The 16,218-nt window shown below is 42.7% G+C and overlaps 1 protein-coding gene across 2 annotated transcripts in view; it reads right to left on the bottom strand.

The window, feature by feature from the left end:
• slc38a4 (solute carrier family 38 member 4) overlaps positions 1-11,388 on the bottom strand; it is a 37,325-nt gene extending 25,937 nt beyond the window's left edge. Inside the window, exon 1 of one of the 2 annotated variants that reach the window (XM_041963957.1) lies at positions 11,363-11,388. The gene's annotated coding sequence lies outside the window, so the exon portion shown is untranslated. Of the gene's footprint in view, positions 1-9,568; positions 9,649-11,362 lie in introns of those variants that run through there. The other variant, XM_041963956.1, reaches the window with a different exon arrangement.
• Between the last annotated feature and the right edge of the window lie 4,830 nt (positions 11,389-16,218).

The raw sequence follows: 16,218 nt of genomic DNA, 5'->3' as shown, positions 1-16,218 counted from the left end.
TAATGTCTTCTAATGTAAGTGGCCTTCCCTGTTGGTGATACTAATTCAGAGTCTGGCCGGACAACAACTCACTAATATCTTCTAAGAGCAGCAAATTCTAAACGAATTCTCTGAGAATAAAATCAGAAACATTGAAAACTATCTATGGTCAATTTGGACATTAGCTCAGTTAGCATGTGATTCTGTACAGAGCTGAAATAATTAGCCCATTAATCGATTAGTAGGTCACCAGTAAAAAAAAGGCAACTTTTTGATAATCAATTATCCATTTAAGTGTGAAGATTTGCTTCTTTTCTCTTGTCTACTGTGACATTAAACTGAATATCTTTGTGTTTCAGACTGTTGGCTGGAAAATGTAATTTGAAGCTGTCTGCTTGACGGTGAGAAATTGTTTTTTTTCACCATTTTCCAACACTTTCTATGTTTGAAATAAACATGTTTAGTGTCTGTCTTGATACAACTGTATCATCCAGATCAATGTGTCTGACTGAAAACATTCATGTTCACTTTTGTGTGGAAACGTCTTACTTTTAGGTTTTGTTTTGACATGTAGTTTGGTAAGGCGATTGCTCAAAGATGCATCAGAGATGAGGTAACACTATTTGCTTATTTCGCCCTCACCCAGTGGTCAGCAGCTGATCTTTCATGCAGCTGGTTCGCTGCCACGTTTGACCTCTGTGTGCCTTTGTTTAACCTTTAGAGCACGAGACCTCATAAACACCGCGGCCTTGAAAATGTCCTGAAAAGCGGAGCGCTCTAAAAAACTGGCATGAATGTGTGAATGTGATCATTTCTGCCCCAAGAGAAAAAACATCGTGTTGACATCAGCTGGTACACATGAGGCCTTGGGAGATGTTTCTGTCATGGGTCATGAGGATGTTAACCTCCTCTTTTTGATCAAAACATCTCTAACGTGACACCAGGGACTTTAACTCGTACATCTGATTGTTTGAGTGGATGAATCAGCCCCACCACACACACACACACACACACACACACACACACTTGCATCTAAAACCACATCAGCCTGTATCTTTGTTGTGCGGTCGGCCATCCCAACAACTCTGTCAGTGGTCATTATGAGCTGGAATTTGAAGGCCTCTAAATTAAGCCTCTACCTCTCAGCCCCATGTGACTGGCTACAAATACCACACACAGGCTGCTGGTGAATCATTGGCCAGATGACACGCAATATCTGCTCAAATATGAACTTAAAGACAAAAGTTCTCCCGGACCATCTAAAAGGGGTAAAACATGGTGAAAGGTAAAAAAAAATTAATCGAAAATAATATTCCAAATCTTATGAACTCTTTCAAAGGATGGTGGCCTCCTGAAGAATGTCACAGGTCCAAGGCAGCAGATATTTCTGTCCCTTGCGTGTAAAGTCAGCTCGACGCACTTGTTTGCAAGTAGGTGACTCTTACATGATGTAACATAGAGTGCATCATATGACACTTAGTCATTACTATTTGTAGAAATGTGCCTGAAGCTTATCTTTTATCTTCCATTAAAGAGAAACCTCAATATTGGCATGAAGACCCTTAATTGTAAAAAAAAAACTGACATCTAAGAAGTTTATTACATTTTTTTAACAACTTTATTTAAACTAGTTATGCCATTTAAACAAATTATCCTGGCTACTGTTCATGAATCAGTGTTCTGAAAGTTAGTGGAAAGTTATCTCGGCGTGCTTGCTTCACACAGGCTTGGTTACACAAATCTTGAACACACGTCAAGAGCTGCAAATTGCAACTCCAGTCCTCCACTGAAAGCCACACAGTCGACGTAATGAAGAGGTTTGGAAATACAAATGGAGTTGTTAAAGGTCTGGTGATTCATTCTTAACATAATCAGCCTGCTTCTCTGACCGCGAGAGGCTCAATTATTGAAATTGTCAAAAAAAAAAAACGTCATTCAGAAACTACCACAACTTGCTTGCCAATCGGTTCCAGCTGTGTGAGCATCAGCAACAAACTAATTACAGCAAAATCACTGACAAACAGCAGCGAATTAGCTTAGCTTAGCATAATGATTAGAAGGGGGAAACAGCTAGCCTAGCTCTGCCCAAAGGTAACAAAATGCACCAGTCAGCACTTATTAAGATATTATATCACGTTTGTTTCACTGGTAACAAAAAGCAAAGCGCTAAGATGCTATGATTTGTTGGGCAGGAGTCACTGTGAAGTTGCCAGGCAGCCTGTTTATCCTCCAGGAAACAAAGATGGCGCTGGTAGCCAAGTTTTTTTCACCTTTGGACGAGGCCAGGCGAGCCGTCCTCCCCCTTCATCTTCATGCTAAGCTAAGCTAACAATCTCCTGCTTCATATTCAGAGTGCAGATATGAGAGTGGCACCAATCCTCTCATCTAATTGAACTCTACTCCTTCAAGAGCTGAAGCACACTAGTCCCTCGGCACAAATCACCACTGTGTCATTGCTATCTCTGTAATGAGAGTGGTAACAGAACTTTAATCACTGCTGAGGCGGTGGCTCTCATGTTAGTGGTTCAACCTACCCCACCAATCACAGCGACTAATGAAGCATGTCATGTAGGTCAGATTTACAGCTGCTGGTTACATTCGGCGTCGGGACTGCGGAGGCTACTCCTCTTCGTCTCAACATGCAACAGAGCTACAGCATCTGACCACATCACCACACACACATCTGGGCTGAACTGAGTGCACATGCTCCTCCAGATGATCCGTCTTTGCTTCCACCGGGGAGGAATTTATCATGTGTGGCGTGTTGAGACAAAGGCCTCCCTCCTTTCTTTAGCTTTGTTTTGGCACATTTTACATGTGGACTGTCAAGGCCACACCGCGGTCCACTGTCGGCATCTGCTTCTAAGAAAACAAGAGGCCATTTTTGAACTTGAAGACTAAAAAACAGATATATACAGTATATTTTGCAGATTGCCATTTTAAATCACTGCACTTTGCTTTCCACCACATTTACCGGGAATTTAAGAATTTACTTTTAAAAGGTCATGAAGCAGCAGTGCCTGACAACTCTGGTGTCTCCATTGGCTGATAGTCAGCTGCATACTTCTGACTCTCCAGCTGTATACGTGGCGTTCATGCAAGTGTTTCAGCCAGAGCCATCATTTTTCACCTGACAGGTTCTGTGGGGCTGTTTCAGAGTCACACCTAAAGCAGCTTTTATGTTGCTCTATAGCATTCACAGTCTGCAGCCTGATATTGTCGACTGTGAAAAGCAGCGCACTCTGTGGCTACGTGTTTTGCCCACTTTACAACTACATCAATCATGCAGCATGTTCTGTTTATCCAGACGCATCTTTATATGGAATGAATGAATGACTGAGCTCTGTACAAGACCCTCTTTCAGACAGTCAGTGCCACTGTGTCACCACTGAGACCTCCTACAGCCATGCTAATGCTTCCGTGACTTATAGCCACAGCGGTAATTTGAGCTAAATGCAGATGTCAGCATGCTCACCATGATGGTGCAACATATTTTCACCATGTTTTCCATCTCAGTTTAACATGTCAGCATGCTGATGTGGCACAAAACTACAGAAACAGACATGTAAGCTTCATCCTCTGGGGACCATGAATTACTGCTGTGATATTTCAGCCTGCACAAAAGTTGCCACCCCTGCAACTTTGGCACGAACATGGCTAAACATGTGCCAAGACAACCAAAAAAGGTTGTCTTGGCTCTACTTTCAACGGGGCAATGCCAAATCACGGCTGCATTGATCAATAATGTTTTGTCAATAATGATTCCAAAATGCTGGGACACTGTGTAAAACACAAATAAAAGTGAATGTGATAATTTGCTAATCCTTTTTTGACATAATGCTCAATTAAACCAGCACAAAGACAATATATTTAATGTTTGACCTCATCAGCTTTATTGATTTTTATAAATATCTGCTTATTCTGAATTTGATGCAGCAGCATGTTTCAAACAAGTTGGGACAGGAGCAACTAAAGACTGGGAAAGTTGTGGAACGCTCCAAAAACACCTGTTTGGATCATTCCACAGGTAAACAGGTTGATTGGTAACAGGTGATAGTATCATGATCGGGTATGAAAGGAGCACCCTGGAAAGGCTCAGTGGTTCACCAGCGAGGATGGAGCGAGGTTCACCAATTTGTGAACACATGACTTTATGAAGGTTGTTACATAAAACTTTGTCTGCAAATGGTTGCTTTCTGTTTTTATTACTGCTTTAAACAGCATCCCAACTTTTTGCAAACCACAAACCAGGTGTGTGGTGTAGCATTGTAATGACTTGCTCATTGGACAGAGATGTCCGAACACCTGAGTTTCCACAATCAGAATCCACAATCATGTCCCAAAAGCCGAGCTGATATAAAATATTTCACTAAGTAACATAAAAGGAGCTACGCGGTCGAGCACATGCCTATTGGCTGAGCTTAGACAGCGAAAATGTATGGATGTATGATACATGAGCAGAGGTAAATGAGAATGCAGTATTCCTTGGAGATTTCACTTCCTCTCTCCATATTTCTGTTAACATCTGATAACATATTCAGAGTAAGCTTGTGTTTTCACCTCATTTTATCCAGCCTAGAATAAAACCGGACATCTAGTTTGTTCTAAGCATTTAGTGAGTAAATGTATAACAAAGGGCCATGAAGCAGTGCAGGGTGTTCCAATAATATTTAATGAAACAAGCACAAAATTGACTACAATACAACAGAGAGCAAAGCTTATCTTTTTCTTTCACTGACCCTATGAGGAAAACTGCAACTAAGGGGTTTTCTACACTGAAAAGTGTTTGTAAGATTCTTGGAAAGCTGGCAGATCACAAACAAAGAACTTTTACGTTGGTCTGAATCAGAATTTCTGATAAATGAAACGTCAAAATTGAACAGGCAAATGGAAATTTCTTGGAAGGATCTAAAACAAATCACCCTACAGTGACAGCAAAGGACAAAAAAAACCCCATATTGATCAAAGCTCTGATTCAGTGTTCTCATGTGACATGAACGGCCAGTTGGCCTTTAGTAAACATCTCGTATTGGCCTTTTGTACATAAGCCTGGTGTGACCTAACCTTGTTTGTGAACATGTTCTTGCGGACCCTCGCTCTGTTCCTCTTATCAGTCCATATTGATCCCTCTGCTCATGTGTGCCGATGATGACGGCAGCATCTCGCTTTGCAACAATGTGCAATGCTTTTCAAGCTCAAGGCTTCGACCTTGACGTCGGGAGGGGGACGCCACTAAAAGTCCACTGGTCCTGAGACCATTATTCTCATTATTCCATTTCAAAAACACAGATTTAGACAACTTCACTTTCTGTTTGACTAAACAGGTTCAGTCTGTGCTATTTTCCACCACGTGTGCGCTGCGAAAACACCACTCTCGGTGTAATTTGAGAGAAGACAGCCGCGGATTTTGTCTAAATATCCGAGCTTGTTAAGTCACCTGTACAAAGATGTCATTGGCCATCAAGCATGTGGGACAGGCAGCTCATTCAGCAGGATGCCACATTTCCAGAATAATCTGCTAACTTTCTTGTTTCCCTGCTTTGCCCCATGTTGAACACTGGCCAACGTAAACAGACCATGGCAGGCACTCTGTAGGACACAGCAACACTGCACATTTTCAAGTTTATTAGTGGAGCACAAATAGGGTGTTACACAGAACTAATCTCACTGCTATTTAGAGATATTAGACGACCTGTTCCTACCCATGTAAGACATATAAAGACATATTTACTGAATGAATCTGCCTTTCAAAAGGTTATTGACATTTTGTAGGTCGGAAAAATTCAAAACTCGCCTCAGCAATTAAATCGCCAGGATCCCCGACACTTTCCACAGTCTCTGTTAGGTCATTTAAATGCATCTTTTAACATTATGTAAATATGAATTAGATCACTTAAGTTATGCAATACACCTCTCTGACACATGTCATTCTCCACTGTGTGTCCATGTACAAGGCCGAGTGGGACTCGTCACCGAGTCTAAAACTCATTCTCTGTTGCATCAGGAAGCGTGAACCTGACGTCTCTGAGCCCCCCCCCCCCCCCCCCCCCCCCCCCCCCCCCCCCCCCCCCCCCCCCCCCCCCCCCCTCCAGGATTGGATATTGATTACATTTCTACTTATCAGCACTGATTCATATTGCATCCTGGCTGCGTTTCTTGGCAGATAGGAGATGTAGCGATCAAAAACAAGCCTTACTTTTGGCAAATTTGGCCATCTGTCATAGATGACAAGGGATTGAGTGATTCTTTTTCTCAAAATGCATAAACACCCAAATCCGTGAGTTGAATGTTCAGTGTTTTTTACCTATACTGGATGCACTCGCATTAGCTTGCAAACACTAAACACTGCAGTCTTAAAGGAAAATTTTGACTTTCTCGCTCAATACCACCCTGTTTGTATGATAAATATAGAGCTACCTGCACAGCTGGTTAGCTTAGCTCAGCAGAAAGACTTGAAACAGGTGGAACAGCTAGTCCTGGACTCTGTTTGAAGCTAACAAAAGTCACCAACCAGCACTTCTACACATATTAAACCTCACTTGTTTAATATATAGAAAAGCAACAGTTTTTCCCTGTTGTTTCGAGTCTTTATGCTAAGCTAAGCTAACTGACTGCTGTCAGAAGCTATGAGAGTGGTATCAATCTGCTCATCTAACTCTTGGCATGAAAGTTAGTAAGAAAATGTCCCAAGTTTTGAACTCTTGCTGTGAACCATGCAGCAGGAAATGCTTTGTCATGTCGAGTTAGATCACACTGACGCTCTCGGGGGGATTTTAAAATGCATGCAGGATTACCTTTAAATGCTGAGCAGCTCAACTGGAAGAAATGTGAGCGCTTTAGGGACTCACGAACAGATTTTAATGATGTGATGTCATAGATCATGTGGCTTCCCATAATAATAATGTTCTTTTTAAAATAATATTATAATGACCAATTATAAACTCTGTTGTCAGCAGCAACCACAAGCTGAGAAAAGTTCTGCAGAGTGAACTAAGTGTTCTGTCGGCAAACATCCCTCCATGTTTGGATCTCCGGCGAGGCTCTGAACCCCAGTAGCTGACCTCTGACCGCCATGTGGGGGGCGAGAAAAGAAGGGAATTTTCCTGCCAGGAGCGACAACTTCTCACATTAAAAAAAAGGCTTAGATGCACACGGTTGCTTTACGTTCCAAGAGTCGTCAATGCATATTACAAGTTACTGCCTTATGCAATCCCGCAGGTAAAAATAGCCGGCTCCTTACATACGTTTCAGATTTCAATTGACCGTGCTGACAGCGTTTTGGAAAACTGCCAAATGGTCCTCTCCTTTGTGGCGCTGCCTCACTGTGTCTTTGTGTTAGCGATATCCACGCCTTTGAAACTGACTCTACATCTGCCTCATTTGCTCATCGGCCATCAGCCGGCACCAGCAGCGCCTTGAACCCCCAGCTGCCCGGCAGAATCTGGCCTACATGTGTCATTCAGGTCTCCTAACAGCCAACGAGGAGCGAGGATCCGCAGCCAATCTCTGCCCTGCCGACAGGTGTTCAAACTTGCGCTGGGATCTCCCCTCACCTGCAGCCTTGTAAAACCACTGAGGGATCTTTTTGTTGGGTGTTTTTAACAAGGTGTTTTGTACAGGTGTACTCCACCCACTTTACACATGGAGGCCAGTTTACTCAGCCTGTAACAACAGTTATATAATCTGTGGCTCCCTTTAGAAAACGGGGGCTACGAGTTTGAAAGATGCAGGCCTTTACCTGTGAGGGAAGGTCTAATGAAAGAGTTGAGTCTGATCCATACTTGGCACTAATAGTCATGATATTTCAGCCTCTGCTTCTTCAATTTTGAGCATTTTTTTTTCCACAGAGGAGTGGAGTGACCCTTAAGTCAACTCAGTTACACCTTATTTACTCTGTGGTCCTTTTTAAAATGGGTCACTGCAGCCAAGCGATCTGACTACGCTTCTGCGCCCAAAAACTCGCATTACTGTTTTCTGTTTTTTCATTTCTATATAAGCACAATTATTGAAGAAAGTTTGAGAAAGCTCCTGAGTGTGTGTGCACACACGCAGCACTTGGTAAAAAAAAAAACTATAAGTGTGCACCATAAAGCAGCAACATCCCCACAATCATCATAAAACACACGCGTTTGGGTATTATTACAACTTTAAAAGCCATCTGACAAAGGCTTAGGTGCAGCGTCATTAAGACAGGTAGACATTACCAGATCAGTTTTTTCCTCTTATGTAAGTAAAGTGCATAGAGAACAGAGCATGCCCAGTAACTGTGTGGCAACCGGGTATTTTTAGCAGTCAGAACAGCAATGATAGAAACTGAACTCACCACTTAAATATGCCTAAGCCTAGATATTCTCCTGGCTGAATCTAGTCTTTGTTCACAGTCAAGAGCAGTGGTTGTGCTGTATACGGCTGGGATTAGGGTGTGTTGCTTCAGATGCTTAGTTTAACGCGCCTTAAGGCGAGGATGACCATAAAGTATTACTGCAAAGAAAGTGACAGCAACCGAACGCACCAACGAAAAACATCAAAGCAAAGTAAAATCCTTCTGACCTGAACGACTCCACTCTTACCGTCAAATTGAAAGTACTTGAAAGTGAGAAAAAAACGTACAAGAAAGACTAAAAACTAGTTTCTGTGGTGACTCTGAGGGGAGATCTGCTGAGGAGAGCCCATCAGCTTCCCTGATAAGTTATGGAGATCAAATCAAGCGAAAGGTAAAGCAGGAAATTTGTACAATATTTCCAACCGGTACATGACAATAGATTGAGGCTGTGATAGCAGTCATAACATATTTATTAGTCCTCAGTGAGGCCCAGAGGCCACACTCAGCATGCTACTGTCTGCTGTTACATAAACCCATGATCCACATTATACCTTAAGTCATATCTCTCCTCCACAAAATAAACGCATCCTTTCAAAATAAAGGATTTGATTGATTTCTGTGGAGTGTGAGCAGACACAAAGCAACCTGAATGATGCAAACTGGGGAAAATAATAATAATAATAATAAGAGCCGCCTTTGTTTCCTCTCAGTAAACGCGGAAAGGCTGCGCAGCAGGCGCGCAAAACATCACTTTCAGTCCATGTGACGGACGATCAACCGGTGACCCCAGTGGAAACGTGTAATTTGGAGCCAAATTCGGACACTAGATGATCACGGTGCGCCAAGCCTGATTGTCTTGTATAAATAAAGACGCGTGTTTGGCGCTTAGCGCTGCTTTATGTTGACTCCAGGCAACACCCTGCAGGAAGCGCTCGGCACGCCGCTACTGTTGCGCCTTCTGCCGAGCATTTTATAGTTTGTGAATGCATCTGAAACTAATTATTGAAAGGCAGAAAGAAGTATATAAAAAATCAGCAAACTCACGCGAGAGCTAGCCTTTCTTTTATTTCTCTCACATTCTCTAATCAGGCTGTAAAAGAAAAAAAAAAAAACAACAACAACCTCCGAGCCCCATCAATCATAAATGAGAATTAAACTGCCCGCTTCCAGGCAGATATGGTGGCCGCAATTAGGAACAAATCACATGCAGCTCAGAAGGAGAAATAAAGAAAAAGGAGTATTTCTGTGGAAATGTTGGGGTCTTACCTAGTGTCTCAGTGTGGCGGACAGCTGTAGCAGGCGGAGGAGGAGGCGCACTAGTGGAGACATGAGTTGGAGACCCTTCCCATTTAACAAGCAAGGAGCCTGAGTGGAAATTTCCATCTGCCATGTGATGATGGCAACTCCTGAAGCGTCGTGTTACACCACCGAGCGCTGCTGGGGGGTGGCGGTGGGGAGGGGGGATCCCGATTCTCTCAATCACCCCCTTCTAGATACTCATGTCACAAGCCGCTTCGACATGAGCCGGGGAAGCATCTGATTGCCTAAAGAGCGCATTCAATCGGCCTGCTACGTGTTAAACGCACGATCTGGATGTATGATAATCAGTATGCATATTGATGCTGGCTGAAGGGTGTTTGTGCAACGCTTCAGATAAAAGGGAAAGCTTCGTTTCACCACTGCTCGGGGATCCTTTGTTTACATTCCGCCCGGCCACGTTGTGGGGAAAGAAAAGGGGCTCCGCACTCCAGATCCACTGCAATTAGGATTTAAAGGGGAAGCAGTGGAAACAGGAGTGTGTGGAGAGCTGGGACCTGTCTGACAAACTGCAGAATGAAAGCGTTATGCATGTGGCACAACCACAATACACAATGCAAGCAGGAGGAAGTTGCACTTACAATACATCAGTATACTAACACGGGAACAGTTTTAAAAATGATACTTTTCTTTAATACAGCTGCAACTAGTCGATGAATCAGCCGATTGAGAGATATTAATCGGCAGCTATCAGACATTAAAGTCATGTTTTAGGCAAAGACTCCATTCATTCCTTATTGAGCTTCGCCAATATTAGAATTTGCTGCTTTTCAGACCAGACATCTGAAAGCATCACCTTGCATACATTTGTTGCAGTTTTCTCACATTTTATTTACCAAACTATAAATTAGTCAGTCAAAAAAAAAAAAAAATTAATGGTTAACTCAATAATGAAAGTAATTCTTAGTGTTTAGCTAGGTATTATTATTAATCTGTAAGCAGCGCTGACAGCAGCGTTGACAGAGGCCATTCTGGTGCCTAATGAGTTCCTGATATTCAGATCACTTTTGTTCCAGTACTGCTGTTCTTTTACTTGAGCGCTATTTTGAATTTAACTTGCAATGGAACATTTCTATACTGCTACATTTACTTAAGTAAAATATGTGAATAGCAGGCAATTATCACCACTGCAGCTAATAATGTGCCAGACACAAACTGTGCCTCTGTCCATCGAACAGTGTGTGTGTGGTACTGTGGCTTCTTTCTTTGTCTGCAGTCACCTGATATTTGATCTTTCCAAAACCCATTTCCTCTTCTGTTTACTCCAGGCAAAGCATAAATTAAAGACACATCACTTTCTCAGCGCTGGGGGATTTTTCCAACGAACGAACCGCCAGACTCCATTCGCAAAACAGGCATTTAAATAGTCAGTTCTGCACATGTGGCCCAATCCTACGTGAGATTACGTCTTTCGGGAACACATACACAAAACAAAGCATCAGTTAATTGGAAGTAATTCTCTACACTTAAAACATGATGTGCAAAACTTCAAATAAGTACAAAACTCATAGCAGAACAGAACAAGCCTGAAGTTTATCCTAATAATGATCTTTGTTCCTCATCTCTCCGCTCCTTTCAGGGAAATTTAAATGTTTCATACGTGAAAAGACGACTCAGTCTGTGTGAATCATTCATGTTTATAAAAAAAATGAATCCCGCTAAAGAATGTACTGTGTCGCCAGCGACAATCAGAGAAAATCAGAGCAGATTCTGTATCATTAAGATGGCATGTCTGTGGCTCACCTTTCTTCTTCCTCCTTGAATTTAGAATTGGGATCTGTTGTTCTCTGTGACTTCCTCTTCTAGTATTTACAGGGTGGAAAGAGGAAGCTGGCATTAGCTTGACAACATCCGCCCACGGTTTTCACCTCTCTCAGTGCCAACAGGCGTGGGACGGACATCATTTCCTGTAGGATGTCCAAATGGATGACTGACAGCTCTCTCCCCTTCCTACCTACATATCCTTGGATGTGCACACTGCTCGCTTGGCTCTCAGTGTATTTAAGCAGCCTGATCTTCATCTATTCATCCATTTTTTTTACACCAATTATTGTGTGAGGGGTTATGGGCTGGAGCCTCATCAATTAATGACAGCAATGTTACCTTGATGTGTAATATAAAGCCAGAGTCATTAATCCTTCACAAGCCACTCTTTGAGCAGTTTTATTATCAGTTGAGGTCTTGACACAAGCAGAAATGTCCGTCTTCGCAGAGACATGAGATTTGAGTTGTTAGAGGGGGTGAATCAGTGGAAGACATCTTCTGTAGTTCCAGCAGAGTGTCTGATCTTCACGCTGGCTACATAAATGTCAATGTTTCTGTTTACGGCAGTCAGGAAAATACATCCATGTCATTGAATTGGCTGTTCAAGCCCCCTGTTCAGCAGAACTGTTCATTCAATAGCACATCCGCATTGATCAAGACTGGCTTGTCTGTGATTTTGTTTGTTCTTGTACTTTCCCTCTTGGTTGTGAGTCACCATAAAGTTCCCTCTCATCTGTTTATTTTTTTGAAAAATTGAGGTAATCTCCAGCACACGGGGGACTTTCCTGTGCTTTAATCTGCACCGGGGGCACGGCCGCCAGCTGTGGCTTCGCCTGGAGCCGAGCGCCGTGATATTTTCGCCTCGCCCCGGACTCCAAAGTTGTGAAGCTTCATGTGAATTAGATCTGATTGCGTTGCTGACGTCTGTCAGGTGTCTGACTGTTAAACCAATTAGGCTGAATGAATCAGAATCACATAACCACGAACGCTAGCCAGGTGTGTTTTGGAGCAGCAGCTGGAGACTCAGAAGGAACTCCTTCCTGCTGATCCAAACGCACATCAAACACGAGTTCACCGCTGTCAGTAAATGTGTCGGAGAGGGAGACAGCTGTGTATACTGAACATGCACCATGTTACACCCCAACTTTGTATGACACATTTAACTTTCTGTTATGATGTTATGTTTGATCCTATGCATATACAGTAAAATACACCTTTATGATCCATGGCGCATATGAAAAAAGTCGTTAGATGCAACTATTTCACCTCTTTTTTACATAATAAGTCTTGCAAGGGAAGGCTGACCTGAAATAAACTTATGGAGGAAGAAAGAAAAGACCCTCCCTGCTCTCCCAGACTGCCATCCCTTCAGCATCGATAAAATTTACAATACTCTCTGAGGTTTTCAGTCGCCGCTAATAACAATCGTGCAGTCTCTAATCATCCTCACAAGGCTGAGGAACCACCAGTGTCTAAAAATACTCCGTCCTGAATTCATGTGGATTTCTGTCTGTGTCTAATTGAAAATGCATAGTCCAGAATTTTGGCTCAGCTTGGCTCCCACGACGGCTTCTCGTTTCTTGCGCACAACCTCAGCATCTGTCGCGAGCACATTTCATCAGCGGTGGCTAGCTAGCGTAAACTCATGCTGATGCTAAAACTTTGAGTTGGTTGAAAACTCTGTCTTTGGCTGACGTCTCCATGTTTCCAGCTGATAGGGCCTTGCAAATGCATCTTAACTAAGCATGATGGCTAGATGTAATGCTAAGCGACTGATGCTAACACTTAATGCTCCAGGTGGGAGACATGGATTGTTCCATGCATTCTTCATCCTTGTCCAAACCTGACACCTGCATTACCCACAATGCAACGTGACCACTGACATCTTGATCGGGGATTCAGGTGTATTAAGCTAGTGGCTAATGTAGCCTCAAGCCGCTAAACTCAAGCAGCAATGAGGAGTGAAGAACTCACTTTACTGTAACTCCACAGCCCAGGATTTTTTTTCATTTTCAAACTTGTAGTCCATAGCCCCGACCAACGCTGACTCAAGTGACATCACCTGAGGACACTGATCAGACTTCACGCAGCGCCCTCTGGAGCCACAAAAGGAGCCATGCAACGTTTTTCAAAATACACAGCAGCTAGTAGCTGAATCCCCAACACATGTGAAAAGACTTTAAATTTGTAACATTTGAGTGTGCTTCACTTTTACAAGAGAAAGGGATTTGGTGATAAGGAATAATCAATGATTTGTCAAGTATAATCCAATGCAAGTTTGTAGTGTGAAAGTCATTTTCTTTGTGTTTGCAGAGGTTGCTTGATGACATTTCCTCATGGGAAAAGACAAAAGGCAAATACACCTGAACACCCTAACGCCCTGTATGAGTCTCCCCAATTCAAAACGTGCCCATGTCGGATGATTTCGGGACTTGTCTCATGTCCCGAGTCACATCTCATGAACTCCGTAAAGCATCTCACATGAGAGCAGGCCTCCTTCAGCTGACAATGATTAAATACTCCAACACTGTGAGTAATCTGGTTTAGTTTTGGCCAACAGATCGACAGGAGTATCACTCACTTATTATGACTGGTCGTCCATGCCTATGTGTTCCATGGCAGCACATGAGCTGGGCACATACGTTCCTGCATCTATTTCACCTTCATCCTATCATTTTATCTTCAGCATTTGGCGCAGCGTTAAGTTTCTGTTTAGCAACAAGTAAATATTGTGGTCTATTATTATATGATAGCTGCTGATCTACCACCTAAATATCTCACACCGAGAATTTGAACGCTGAGATCCTGAACTGCATGTCCGAACTGAGCGAAACCTGGCTCACAAAGCTGGGTGACCTAGTTAGCTGAAATAGAAAATGCCTCTCACTTGTGAGAGGTGAGAGACTTGGAGCTGGTCCTGGCATGGTGGTACCACACAATGTGTTATTCTTCTTCACTGGCGTTATCTTCAGATTGGAGTGTAAAGCTGTGCACAATGTTTTGCCAATAAATGAGTTAAAGTAAATGAGTTAAATTAAAGTTAATTCATGGGTGATGATGATGGTATGTGATCCGTTTGATTTTAAAGATGGTTGCTCACAAAGAGTATATTGTCCTCTTCTTGTGTCTGTCCTTGTGTTTGTGTGTGTTCCCTGCAATCATGGCTCACCTACACCTGCTCTCAGCTTCAACCAGCCACCACAGCTGGAGCCAATCAATAATCACCAGCCACAGGATAAAAACCCAGACCTCCCCACCCTTCTTCGCCAGATGAGCCTGGTAACATGACTCGGCCACATTGCTCTCCCTGTGCGCTATTCTCGCTGAAGTATTTGTTCCTTTTCTGTTTTCCAAGTAACTTAGTCTGTTCTCCTTGTGTCTCAATCTGCAAAGTCTGCCCGGCTCCAGTCCACCACCAGAAAACCTGCTGTTTCACCTCCCCTCACCTACCTTTCTGCTCCATCTAGGATCTACACTCAACGTCACCCAGTGATCTTAATCCTTTGGCGTCCAGCCATTTCCTCAGCCCCCTTAACAGTAGTTGTTGCTGCTACTCTCCAACGGTGATCCACCTATTCTAGGTATGAGGATGTGTTGCACACAGAACCTTTAAAGCTCAACTATTGTATGTTTCTTTTTTTAATTCAAGTGACTATATATACAGTAAGTCTCATCAATCTCCTGTGCCACAGCAGCCGGCAGCTGTCAGCGAAACAGCTCTAATAAACTGACTGCATGTTACCTGCCGTGCCCCAAATGGGAAACAGACAAAGTTACCGACTGTTAGCTGCTGGAGAAACCCAGATATATTTATCATGTACATCTCAGGAGTTGGTGGAGACCAAATGCTGAAAGGAGAATGAATGCAGGACTATGATTTGCCAGGTGGACATGAACATGACTCCAAATGAATGCTGATGGTGCTCTGTTTGCTGGATGTGTAAATAGGAAACTGTTTGCGTACAATTAGCCATGAGACTGACAGTCGGTGGTAAGGTGATGACATGGCAGACATTGCATGTGTGTTCCTCTGCTCCAAACTGGTCTCCAAAAAACAAATGGGCTTCACGGTTTTTACAACTTTGGCCTTATTTTTTTTTTTACATTTTGGTAAGTATGGTGTTGAATATATTATTGAACAAACTTAGTCGCACTCAGTAGAGTCCACCAGGCCTCTCCCCTTACAAACACAGTGCAATCTCTCCGTTGTCCCTCCCAGCACCCTCATGCAGTCATTATGTATTGGATTGTTTGTAGATCACAACATCTGAGATATGGAATGAATGTGCAGGCACTCAAGAGGAAGGTCCAAGATAAGACCAAGCCTTCCTATGGACGTCAGTTTTTGAGCCACAACCAAGGTCAAAATGTGGCAACAGAGTAGTTAAGTCTTGCTTTCGGTCCAGCCAGAAATGCCCTTCGCTATATGTCATAATGTCATAATGCTTCTCGTATAATGGTGAATATTGCTGAAATGCTCAACACGAAGCATGGAAACTATGACTTTAATAAACAATACAAATTTTTTTCCTGTACATTTCTTCTATTACCAGAGGTAGTAATTTACAAGCTTCCTTTGAAAAAAAAAAAAAAGAATCAATTAGAAGTTGTAGAACTTTTGTTCAATGGCTCTGTAGTAATAATTCGAATGTGAAACAAGTGTCTGCTAACCACAAATCAATCACGTTAAAGTTACAGTATTTTTATTCAGAAATAAACAAACTCACAGTTTAATACTCACGGTATGAAGCAAGGTGAGTGTGCAAAGTATGCAAGTTTAATTAATATCATTTAAAATTAAAGTGGCCATAATTAGCTGCTTTACCTGAAAACAT

Source organism: Chelmon rostratus, chromosome 22, assembly GCF_017976325.1.
Source record: "Chelmon rostratus isolate fCheRos1 chromosome 22, fCheRos1.pri, whole genome shotgun sequence".
Taxonomy (NCBI): Eukaryota; Metazoa; Chordata; class Actinopteri; order Chaetodontiformes; family Chaetodontidae; genus Chelmon; species Chelmon rostratus.
This window is presented reverse-complemented; position numbering and strand designations above follow the sequence as displayed.